The sequence below is a fragment of the Haemaphysalis longicornis genome, unplaced genomic scaffold (assembly GCF_048455015.1).
Source record: "Haemaphysalis longicornis isolate Haplotype H1 unplaced genomic scaffold, Haemaphysalis longicornis Haplotype H1 scaffold_3, whole genome shotgun sequence".
In the NCBI taxonomy this organism is placed as follows: domain Eukaryota; kingdom Metazoa; phylum Arthropoda; class Arachnida; order Ixodida; family Ixodidae; genus Haemaphysalis; species Haemaphysalis longicornis.
In genome coordinates, this window is record NW_027526335.1 from 34814360 (window position 1) to 34827172 (window position 12813).

Consider the following 12813-nt stretch of genomic DNA (forward strand, 5'->3'; position numbering starts at 1 on the left):
TGACTCGGCGTCTTCGTTGAAACTATCTACGGGTCGGTGCGTAGGCTTGTGCTATCATTCACGTGTATCGCTTGTTTAGCTTGATCACAACAATTCCGACCCTTTCGATAATACCGAAGAATTCCTCCACGTTCCTTGCTATCTCCATGTGGATCGAGGATTACACGCCGCGCTCGTTCTTTTCCTGCACGTCCTCCGAAGCACAGTACATGCCCACTACCCAACTCCACGAAGCCTTCTCCTGTTCTTGTAACCTCACTTAGCTGTATGATATCCCACTTCATGTCCGAAAGATTGCTAATAGCATAGCTAGGCTTCCCTCGCTAGAGTTCGCGCTTTGAACGTTGCCAAGTTCAAGCTCCCGAGGCGGCCTGCCCGGACCCAGAAATTCTTAGCACCCTAGCTCTGCTGTATCGCTGACCTAACCGCCACCGTGGTCAGGTGCTCTACAGCTGCTGGGGACTGAGAGCCGAGAGTTGGTCAATCCATAAGGAACTCTTTGAGTCATCATGGGAGGTGAGGGCCAACTACTACACCAAAGTGACCAGATCTTTCGCGGCTGTTTGTGTCCTAAAAAGCCTTCTTAGAATGGTTGCACCTATCTAGTTTAGCCTCTCAGGTATACGGGATGATGGTTACTTCCGGACCCACACACAACGATAGATGCTGCATCTCGGTGAATAGCAAGTACGTCCACAAGCATTTTAATCACTCACGCAGAAGACCAACTTTCTGGCTTTCGAAGCGAAAAAGCCGCATCCTCTGCTGAGTCTGCACCCTCCCGCCATGAGGGTGATGACGATTGTTAATGGTATCCCTTTTGTAATGGGGTGGAGACACGCCATCTTACTAAGGAATCTAATATATCTATGTTGCTCTCTTCGTTTAATTCTAGCGCTGCTCTTAGGTCAGGTTCAACATATTTTTCTGTTACAGGTCGCGCAGCTGTCCCACCCTCCATTCTCTTCCACCAACATTGTAATCTTCCTTTGGCCGCCTCGACAGCTTTGAAGTTTCCTCCATCGGTTCTACCCTTAAATCATGGGCCTTCGGATAACTTTGGATGGATACACTCACATTCCAACACTATGTGCCGCATAGTTTGTGTTTCTTTTCCGCAGACCATGAGATCGCCGCCAGGGGGCCGACACAGGCGCCCGCGCCCCGTTTCAACTCATGCTTTTCACCTTCTATACATGATCACTCCACGTGCACGCGTTAGCCACCACCATCGATCGATCCCTAGGCATCTCAGGAACCGACGGACACCGAGCTTGACCCGCTCCGATCATCAGCAGCGATACAAACCAACCGCAAAGTCTGTTAGCGTCGCCACCGCTGCTGGGCGTGCCTTCAGGCCTAGCACGAGCGGCCGCTTTCCAGCCGTGCCGCTGCAAGAACACCTGCTCGCACCCGCAGCCACAACACCGAAACACGTGCTACACGTGCCACCCGCCGCCTCCGCCGAGATCGAAACGGGGTCCGACTCCCATACGCCTATGCCTGCCGACGCCGGTATCGAGCTCCCTCCACTAGAGTGAACGTTCTAGTTCACTCTACCTCCACCAATCACCGACCCGCCGCCCGCCACCTCAACCGAAGAAGACACCGCTCAACAAATGGACTATGACCGCCTCAGCGGCAGAACATGCCCCGCCCAAACACCTGGATGGAGGTCATTACGCACGCCGCAAGAAGCCGTCGACATCTACGCCTACGCCACCCCCTGCCACCGAGGCACGCCTCCAAAAGCGGTGCGTACAATTCCACCACCACGCTTCCCACCGACCCACTACTCACTGTCATTCGCCCACATGATGGCCTCTGGGTCGGCGACTGGTCTACCAGCGACGTAGCACGAGGCCTCGCTACCGCAAGTTCCATACCCGACTCGACCTTCCGCACCCGTGTCACCATCCAAGCGCGACCCAACACCAACCTCATCGTGGCTGGTACCTCCGACCCCCACCTGGCCGACCGGCGCTCCAAAATAACTCAACCCCCGCCAGACCACCTACGCCGGCAACGCCTATGAAGCCCCCGCCAGGCACTGCACGCGGCGTGATTCATGGAATCCCTGAAGGCCTCACTCAAGAGAAACTTCTCGAATACTCAGCTACCAACCGCCCCTACCTCATCCATGACCGAATTATGGGCAAAACCAGATCAGCACTCCTTACAAATTTCGCCGGAACCCGCATTCCTTACTATAGCAAGGTCGACGGACCCCATCCAATGGCCCACCGCGATTGCCCCAACAGCTACCGACCCATTCCTCTACCATCCAAGAAGCGCCAGCTTGACTTGTCCAAGACCTCCAGCCGGTCAAGCACCGATGCTCGCATATCTCCCGCCACTCTCGCCACCGCAGTAATCGCCCACCCAGCACCCTACTTGGCCTCCCGCAGCACAGGTGAGCTGGTCAGATAAATTACTCGCGCCTCCCACTGCTCCTACACCACCACCCCCTAGCCCGTGTCCCCCCTTCCCCTCCCCCGACCCAATCACCGCCGCCCTTGAAAAATTCCAACACTTCCAGCAACAACTTGACGAACTTAAAAAACAAGTTGACGCCCTCATGTGACTCCCCCCACCCCAGCCCACCCCTTCCTCCTTCTCCAAGGACCGCATCATCGAACGTATCACTGAGATCGTCAGTGCACGCATGGCCGCCCAAATTGAAGATGCCGTAGCCAAAGTTTTAGACGCCCAAGCCCAAACCCATGCTCCCCGCGTCAAAAGCTTCCAGCTTCTTGCAAAACGCCAAGCCAAATTCTAACTCGCCCTCCAACGCACCCCGGACAGCTTCTCCCTGTCCTCTTATAGAACCACCAAGAAAACCATGCTCCACCCGTATCATGCCTAACACCCCCATTTGCAACATAACTGTCTATCAGTGGTACTGCCGCTCGTCCAACAGCAAGCGTCAACGGATCTCCCTCTTCACCCAAAACGACCCCCCCCCCACCCCGATGTCATCGCCCTGCAGGAAACCAGCACCTCCACTCCCCGCCTGTCACAATACAACGCCTCCACGCAAGATCCACAGTCCCGCACGGCCATCCTTGTTCATAACTCCCACCCGGCACAACCGCAAAGCCTCAGCCAAACCATCCCCACACCTTCATCAAAATCATCTCGACTCGCCCCACACGTCCGAGCGTATACATCCTCAACATCTACAGCCCCCCGAACGACCACCTCAAGACCATAGAACCCCTCTATCAAGAAGCGGTACAAATAGCTGGATCCCACCCCCTTCACGTTATTGGTGATTTAAACTCCTCTCACTTGACTTGGGGCTGCCACTGCGCCTCGAAAAAGGGTACCGCCCTGCTCCGGGCCATCCAAGATCATCACGTTGCCCCCCAAAACGACCTAAACGCCCCGACCAGAACCGGCAATAGCGGTAGCCGAGACACTATACCCGATCTTACTTTTACCAGACACTGCCCCACAGCCCAGTGGCCCCGTTTTGACAAAAACCTCGGCAGCGATCACTACCTTATCACTCTCCGCATACCCTTCGTTCGCAAACCCCTCCGCAGAGGCACCGCATGCCTCACAAACTGGCCCAACTTTCGCAAGGATCCTCCACCCTTACAACCTATTGGCCAAAACCTGGACGACTGGGCACAGGCCCTAGAACGCCGGCGGCCGATCCACACCTTCTCCACATGTGGGATGCCCGTCGGAGCCTTTATAAAAGGTGGAAGCGCCAGAGCCACAATCACCCTCTCAGAAAACGCATAGCCCACCTGAACCAACAGATCAAAACGTACTCCAGCCAGCTTCACGACAAAAACTGGCGGGACTTCTGTACCCGCCTGCGGTACCCTCCACATTTGCAAGACCTGGCACCTCATCCGCTCCCTCCTGGAAAACCACTCCACTCAATGTCAATCAACGCACCACATTTATCAACTCATCCGCAACCATTCGCAACCCCCTCGCGAGCTTCTCTGCATCATCAGACAGCACCTCTTTGGTGCTCCGGTCACCCATCACACCACTCCGGGCAGAGATCACATTACCTATCGAACTGTCCGCAACCTCCCGGGCGATACCCTGGAAGATCTCCTCACTCTACAACCACTGGGAAGCCGGCACGTACCCCTCGCAGTGGCGCCAATCAGATATCACCGTTATCCCCAAGCCCATCTGCGCCACCACCCTCTGACCCATCGCCCTCACCTCCTGCCTCGGCAAAATCTACGAACACCTAGTTCACCAGCGCCTCGCCACCCACCTCGAGGATTGTCATCTGTACCCCTTACTATGTTCGGCTTCCGCCAACACCTCTCCAGCCAAGAAGTCCTTTTCCAAATCAAAGAACAGCTCCTCGACCACCGCAGCCGTGACACCCCCAAAACATTCCTCACCCTCGATGCCAAAGGGGCCTTCGACAACGTTACGCTCCAAGCTATCCTCGATAACCTCAACCACACCGGTTGCGGCCACCGCACCTACCAATTCGTCTCCGCGTTCCTGCGGAACCGTACTGCCACACTCCGGCTCGGCCCTCTCCAATCCCCTACCTTCCATACCCCTGTCAAAGGCACATCGCAAGGCTCCGTAATCTCCCCCTTACTCTTTAACGTCGCCCTCCTCCAGCTCCCCAACCTCCTGAATGCCATCCCCGGTATCAACCATGCGCTTTATGCCGATGACCTCACTATATGGACTACCAGCGGCTCCAGCGGCGCGCAACAAAATGCCCTCCAGCAAGCCATCGACACCACCGTCGCCTACCTCCACCCCAGAGGACTAACGGTCGAACCAAACAAGTCAGCCCTTCTCGTCCTCCAAGCGCGCACCCGCGGCCGCCCCCCACAACCCACCCCGGACCGACAAATGACCATCCACGGCACTCCCGTACCCCAATTATCACCAACCTTCGGGTACTCGGCGTTCCTTTTAACTACGACGGCTCTGGCACCATTCTTCTCCCACAGCTTCACAAGACGATCACGCAACTTACGCACCTCATTCGGGGCATCCGCGGCTCCACCTACAGCCTCAAAGAATCAAACACCTGCAAACTCGTCCAAGCCCTCATCAGCTGCCCTTTTGTCATCCTCAAGATGCAGGAAGCTAACAAGCTGGACGCTCTGATCCGCAAGACCTACAAAGCAGCATTGGGCCTCCCTTCCTACACCTCCAACACACGCCTCCTTCAGCTTGGCCTCCACAACACCCTCACATAAATCTTGGAAGCCCAACGCACTTCACACCTGCACCGACTCTCCCTCACATTGGCCGGTCGACGGGTACTTCAGCTCATCGGACGCATGGCCCCTGCCACCCCACACGCGCCCCAACATATTCCCCTCTCCATTCGTCAACGCATCCACGTCCCTCCCACACCCAAGCGTATGCACCCTTAACCGAGGCCGCCGCAACGCCCGCGTCCGATTCCTCGACAAACGCTACGGCACGGATCCCAACACCCGCTATTCCGACATCGCCCAGTCCTCCACCCGCCACAGCAACCCCATCGCAGTCCTCACCAACGAGGGCCGCCTCCCAACCGTGGCCTCCTACCGCCACATCCCCACGCTCACCGCCGAGTCCCTCGCCCACGCTGCACTAGCCCACTGCCACCAACCATACTAACCATCACCACCGACTCGCAGCAAGCCTTCCGCCTCTATAAAAAAACCCACCTTCAACGCCTCCTTGAGGACATTGACCTCCCTGTCGTCTGTACTCCCGGCCACTCCGGCCTGGCAGGAATGAGGCAGCCCACGTACGCCGCAGCCAGCGCACTCATTACTTGGGCACTTCACTTGCCGCGCCTCGACCAAGCAACTCCCCCACCTCCTGACCCCACGTACAACTCCATCCCCTCCCATTACACCAACTCCCGATGGCGATATCCGCCCCCTCACCCTTCCCTCACCGCCCAACAAGCCTATATACATCCTCCGCCGACTACAGACCGAAACCTACTACAACCACATCACCCTATCCCACATTTCCCCTTCCCTCTTTCCACCCGACTGTCCACATTGCCACATCCCCCTCAACACCTACCACCTCGTCTTGTCCTGCCCCCAACACTCACATCCCCACCCCTCCTCTTCCCCTGAGCAGTGGGAGTCCGAGCTGACCAGCTCCGCATCGGAGCGCCAGGTCCTTCTAGTGCGGCGCGCCGTGGAGGCAGCCCGGACAAGAGGCCTCCTGGACTTGGGAGGCTAACCACGCCCTTCTACCCCTTTCCTCTAAGCTCAATAAACGTTTTACCACCACCACCACCACCGCAGACCACGCATACCCCATAATTTTACTCAGTCTGCGAGCCCCGCTAACTACCGATACCAGAGTCCCCATGAAATTCACGTTCTTCTCATTCGCCCTTTCCCGCGATACGTGCACCCGGTACACAATTTAAAAGCGCAGTGAACGAGCCCGAACTCTAACCGAGAAATACCCAATCAACCTAAGCATGGTATACAGGTGGACGCGGCCGACTATAAGCACCACGCCGCGTATGCTGTGACCCGAACCTGCGCACGCGCAATCCGGCAACGGCAGAAGAGGCGGCTATTGCGCTGGCGCTAGCTCACCGGCCGACCCCCACAATCGGATAATTTCAGATCCGAAAACGGCCACCAAAAGCGTCTCCATAGGAACTAATTCCACTCAGGCACTCGAAATTTTCGCCCAGAACCTTCCTGCCACCGAAAGTAGAATCGATATGGACTCCTGCCCATACAGGGTTTGGGGATAACGAGGCGGTCAACAAAAGCAGCTCGAGAGCTCAATTACCCGAGCAGATCAGCCCGCGACAGCTTATTAAGCTATCAAAAAATCACCGCACACTACCACCTCTCCCGCAGAATGTAGCCACACGTACACATCTGGTTCGTACTAACGCCGAAGAACGTCTGTGACGCCTACTATACTGACAAACACACTGTCATGTCGCTCCGCACTGCACCATATCCACCCGACTTTATATCCGTCACCATGATTGTCCTGCGTGGTCCGAATAATGCAGTCGCCCATATCATATGGGCATGCCCTGAATACCCCTTTCCCTTGATCCCCTCAGTCGAGCTTTGGGAGAAGGCGCTGAACAGCTCGGACGAGCAGACCCAGAAGCCTCGTACGAACGAGCTGCCAATGTGTACACTTATGTATTTACACTACGTATTTGCAGCTCTCAAGGCTCATGATCGCATAAACGAGGTCGGGCAAGCCCGCGTCGGGCGGGGCTCGCCGCTCTCCTCTTCCTTTCCTCTTCTCCCCTCTTTTTTGCCACAAACAGGACGTCACAATTTGAGAGTGAGGATGGCTCATTAATTAACCCACCCTAGGCCACTGATTAGCCACAGTGACAAATTTAGTTGAGTGCAAAATAGTCACGTGACCCACCTCTCACGAGAAACCCGGAGGTATTCCGCAAAACACAGATATCACACAAATGAAAACCAACCAACTAAAAGCAGACTTAGCGGCGGCCATCGGTTGTCGGGTAGCTCGTCTTAAAGTAGTGTCCATACCATGCTCACTTATAATTGTGCCCCGCGCCGCCAGATTCCTTTGCTTTGTAAACACATCGAGCGCATAGCAATGCCTGATCGCCTGCCCATTGACGCATCCCAGCCACCGAGTCGCCAGGGCCAGACGTGAAGCGAATGCAAATTTTGCCCAGTATACTTTGAGCTGTGTACCCGTGGTAGACAGAACGTCTGGTGACCCGCCGCGGTGGCTCAGTGGCTAAGGCGTTGCGCTGCTGAGCACAAGGTCGCGGGTTCGATTCCCGGCCGCGGCGGCCGCTTTTCTGATGGAGGCGAAAAGCAAAAACGCCCGTGTGTACGAGATTTCGGCGCACGTTAAAGATCCCCAGGTGGTCAAAATTAATCCGGAGCCCTCCACTACGGCGCGCCTCATCGCCTTCGTTGCGTCGGCGCGTTAAACCCTTCAATCAATCAAATCAGAACGTCTGGTGCCTTCTTCCCACCTTTATTAACGTCTTGAACGTCTTAACTTTAACGTCTGGTGCCTTCTTCCCACCATCTTCCCAAATATTATCAACGCGCCTATTCCGAGAATCGTTCCACATCCAATCAACCCCGCACGCTTTTAATCGAACACGTGGGCCCATGCCTACAACATACGCATGCGCTTTGCAGTTCCACGTATAAATACGGCCGATCCGCTTTTCGTTTCATATGTGAACAACGGACCTGTACGGGCCCCGAAACGTCATGTTTTTATATTTTCTTTTACCTTTTTGACAAGTATTTTAGCCCTGACTGAGTAAACTTTGTTGAAGGTGGAGGAAAGGGGAGAAAAAATTCTGCAGAAATTCAGAAAATTATCTACTAATGCGTAGCATTCTTATGCCGCCTGTCTTGAGTGTGAGTTTTTTCCAGCCAATTTTTTTTTTGTTTTTTTTTCTAAATCCTGTCCGACCAATTATCTACAATTACGCTCTTATAACGATTGCAGGTGAAAATTTTGCGAACTCTTCATTATTGTGGAAATGCAGAGCGTTGCACGGTTCGCCATTTTCCGTATTTATTCTAATTTTTTCTTAATTTTTTAGTTTTTAAATTTTGTTCGACCGATTATCTCCATTTACGCTACTATAACAATTACAGGTGAAACTTTCGCGAAATCTGCATTATTGTGGGAATGACATATGCATTATACGTTTGCCATCTTCCGTAATTTTTTTTAAATATTTTTCTCATTTTTAGTTTTTCAATATTTCGTTCGACCAATCATGTCCATTTACGCTATTACAATGATTACAGGTGGAACTTTCGCGAAATCTGCATTATTTTGGAAACGCAGGGCGTTGCACGTTTCGCTATTTTCCGTAATTTTTTTATATTTTTATTTTTTCGAAATTTCGTTCGACCAATTATGTCAATTTACGCTATTATAACGATTACAGGTGGAACTTTCGCGAACTACATTATTTTGGAAATGCAGGGCGGCGTTGCACGATTCGCCATTTCCCGTACTTTTAATATTTTTTTTAGTTTTTCAAAATTTTGTGCGTCCAGTTACTCCATTTACGCCATTATAGCGATTACAGGTGGAACTTCCGCGATATCCGCATTTTTGTGGAAATTCAGTGCGGTACACGGTTTTGGCTGTGGGGGCACCCGGCAAAGAATGCTACGCATTAAGAATGGCATAATCACAGGCGGAACCCTTCGTCCAGGGTAAGGTGGCTTTCACACCTTCTCATTGTAGTCACCTTATCCGGGGCTCCAGTGGCAATTCTGCTCCTCTCTTCGCCCGCGGCTGATTGGGTCCTTTTGGATCTAAGTAGGGGCTGACGAAGGCGGCCTTCCACGATTCTCGTGAAGTCAGTGGCGGGTCCTTTTGGTGTTTGGCCCAGACAACGATGAGCGAGAAGTGTGGGCCGGCCTTTCAATCGGCGCCACCGGCCGCCGTCGGTGGGCTTCATTGCATGCGGTGCCACCGCGTTCGTTGCACTAGCCAGTACACGCGATTGTGCGAGTCTTGGGTCACGCACGAAACAAAATCCCATAGAAAGAGAGAAAGCATGGGCCAATATTTCACTGCAAGTATGTCCTACCCTGTGGGTGAGTATGCAACTCTTTGGATAGTTTTGGACCGCGCACGATGCAAAAAAAATATATATATCATGGCGGCACAAGTCTGCTTACGGCGGAAACCTGCTACAGTCAAATCTGGATTTAACGAAACTCTATGTAACGAATTTCTGGATTTAAAGAAGTTTTCCAATTCCCCGTTGCCACCTTCGTTGAGGCCCATGTGTTTGCCACCTCTATTTAACGAACGAATTGCGACGGTCAACCTCGATGTAACGAATTTGCTACGCTGATGAGTCAAGGTTTCTTGGCCGTTTTCTGAAAAATCTGCTGGCAAAATGCACGAATTTAACGAATTTTGCCCGCACCGCAGTCTCTGGTGCGTTTCCACGCGTGAGTGAGGTTTCGGTAAGGTGCTAGACCTGCCTGTTGTCGTGTGGTCTCGTGTGTCCCATGATATCTCTGGTAAGGGCTCGTGGATAATTTCTGCTGCCTGAATAAGAAAAGATTTGTCTTTTCAAGACAAGCTGTCAATTTTTAATGCCGTCTCCGCCCGCGAGAAAGAAGAACGTCACTGTGCGGTGCAGTGTCCAAGCTAGCATCCCTTCAACAATTTGGACTGAAGAAAATTCCATGAAGTTCACAAAAAGGCGCCCTTTCAGCATAAGTTTGGTTCTTATGGTGACTGTGAGAGGGAAAGAGGTTCCCAGCCTGCACCACATATTAATCGCAGGGGGAGAAAAAAATTCCCTCGCACTTCCCCGAGGGGGAGAGTGTGTAAGTGCGAATGCACGGTTGTTGATTGCGCGATTACGGTGGTGCATTAGCCCTTCTCACGCCCGATTCCTGGTCAATCCCTCACGTGGGTATGTGCCATGAGGAGGCGCCCAACACCCGCAGTCACTGAGCGGAGAGAGGAGGAGGAGAGTAGCGCGCGCCCATCTCCCCCCGTTGCTAGGGAAGACGAGGAGGAAGACGAGGAGCGCGCGCACCCGCAGCTGTTGCTATGCGGACTACGGCGGCGGACGATTCAGGCTCGCTTAAGAAGTGCATTCGCACTTAAAACTCCCACCTCCCCTCGCGGGAACCCCTGTGTAGATGCGACGCATAGAGGGTTCACGTTGCAGCGTTGGACAGCGGAGGAACGACGCTGGAACGATGGAGCGGAGCGGCGCAGGCACGGCGTTTTATAGCGCGCATAACGGTGAGGGGACGCGCCGGCGCCAGTGCGTCTGCCGCGGCTATGACGCAACACAATCCACTTTAATCCAATCCAAATCCAAGCCAAGCCAAGCCAAGCCAATCCATTCGAATCCAAGCCAATGCCCCTCGTGAAAGAGTGTTCGCTATCGAAGAAGAGAGGGGGGGAGCGGCGGCGAGCGCAGCTCACGCGGCGAGGAGAATGGGGAAGGGGCGGACGCCGACAACGACGCCGACGCCGGATGCAGGGACAAGGCGAGTGAATGAGATGCAGTCGCATCTAATAGGGAAGGGGAGGGGTAGAAATATGGGTTGAGGTAGTGGTACAAAGGTGGTTGGGGCAGGAAAAGGAAGGGGTAATGGGGAAGACAAGATAGATCAGCACCGCCCGGGAACGGGAAAACTATCAACGAGCTTTTTTTTTTTTTTGAACATGCAAGGAAAATTTCCTTGTTTGAAACGAAACATCAGAAAGCTCTACAAGTGTTAAAAGAAAAATAACAAACACTAAACCATCGAAAAGTATCAAAAAGCAAAAGTGATACTTAGTTACGTTTGTGAATTCGGTGGCCGTGTAGTAGCAGCAAGCGCAAATCGCGCCGTTTTTCAGTGTGAAATATATCCTTGAACAAGGGTGAGTTCAGCATCACTGATGCGTAGCATATTGGTTGCGTTTCTGCTTCATGCCCGCGAAATTTTACTCGAAACCTGCATGTAACGAAAAGCTGGATGTAATGAAAAAATGCGATTTTTTGTCAACTTTGTTATATCCAGGTTTAACTGTACATCACATTTGCGCCTTTTTGCTTTCGTTTGACCTTTCGCGCGAATTTCTTTGACAGGTTTTTTTTCTGCTACACCATGTATGGCGACCTTGCCAGACCTGCTGTTCCCGACGGGCCCCAACGCCATCCGGCGGGAAGCCTTCCGACTCGCCCTGGCCTTCCTCGAGGAGACCGACCTCATCAAACAGATGTAGCACCGCACTGCTTCTCTATTTGTCTTTCCTCCTTTGTTCTCACCTATACCTTTTGAGTATGCTGGTGAACTCCCAGATGAGTTAAAGGAGTACTGACACGAAATTTCTCGCTTTCAGTTTTTATGCTGTAAAGAATACCTATTGGCCCAGTAATTACGCATATCGAACCGAAAGCCGTCAGCCGCCAACACAGAATTAATTATAGCACGTTTATTGCAACCAATGTCAAATTTGGTCGCCGCGCGGGAAAATGACCGTTCGAAGGCCATCCTGCAAGCGTGCCAGCCTTACGTCACGGTCTCACCCGTGAGGTCAGGGACGTTCGCCGCGTCGTCTGCTATGATTGCACATGGTCCGCACACGCCCGTGCAGTCGACATGTCGTCTGAATCGTCAGACTCGGATGAGTCGCTGCCACCCGACAGACAGAACAACTTTATTTGGCCAGGCGATTAGGCCGGCGATGTCTTCGCCGTCGTCCGTTTTTTAATATCACTGCGGCTCGAACCGGCGCAGACCGTGATAGCAACAGCTTGTCGCCACTCTTCTAATCAATCTGATCGCGAAAAAGAAGTTCCACATGCGAGAAAGTAGATGTTAGTGGAAAGTGGAAATTAATTAATTTCCACTTTCAATTCAAATCACTCACTCACACTTTTTCGCATTCGTTTCTTCATCATATGGCCCGAATACCGTCGGCAAGCAGACTGGCACCCGCCCCAGCTTTCCTCGATTCAGGGTTCTGCGCGGCTCGTGCGCACCTGTCTTATTCACGTGCCATCACGTTCGGGAGTCACGCTGCATGTTCAACTTTTGCGGTTTAAAATCACAGTATTGTGAATTTCGTGAAGAGGGCACATTGCCGGCCAATCGGGAGGCGGCGATTGCTACGAAGATACACTCCGCTGGTAACGTGCGGAGATCGCAGAGTTGGTAGAATACTGGACTGTCAGTGTGCAGACCCGGGCGCAAGTCCCATCGGAACACATGCATGTTTTAACAGCGGATCTGCTGTTATTGAGCGTAAGTTCGGTGTTGCAGTAAACTGCCCGAGAGGAACGCCGAGCGCTCGTAAGCGCGTGCCTCATGGCGG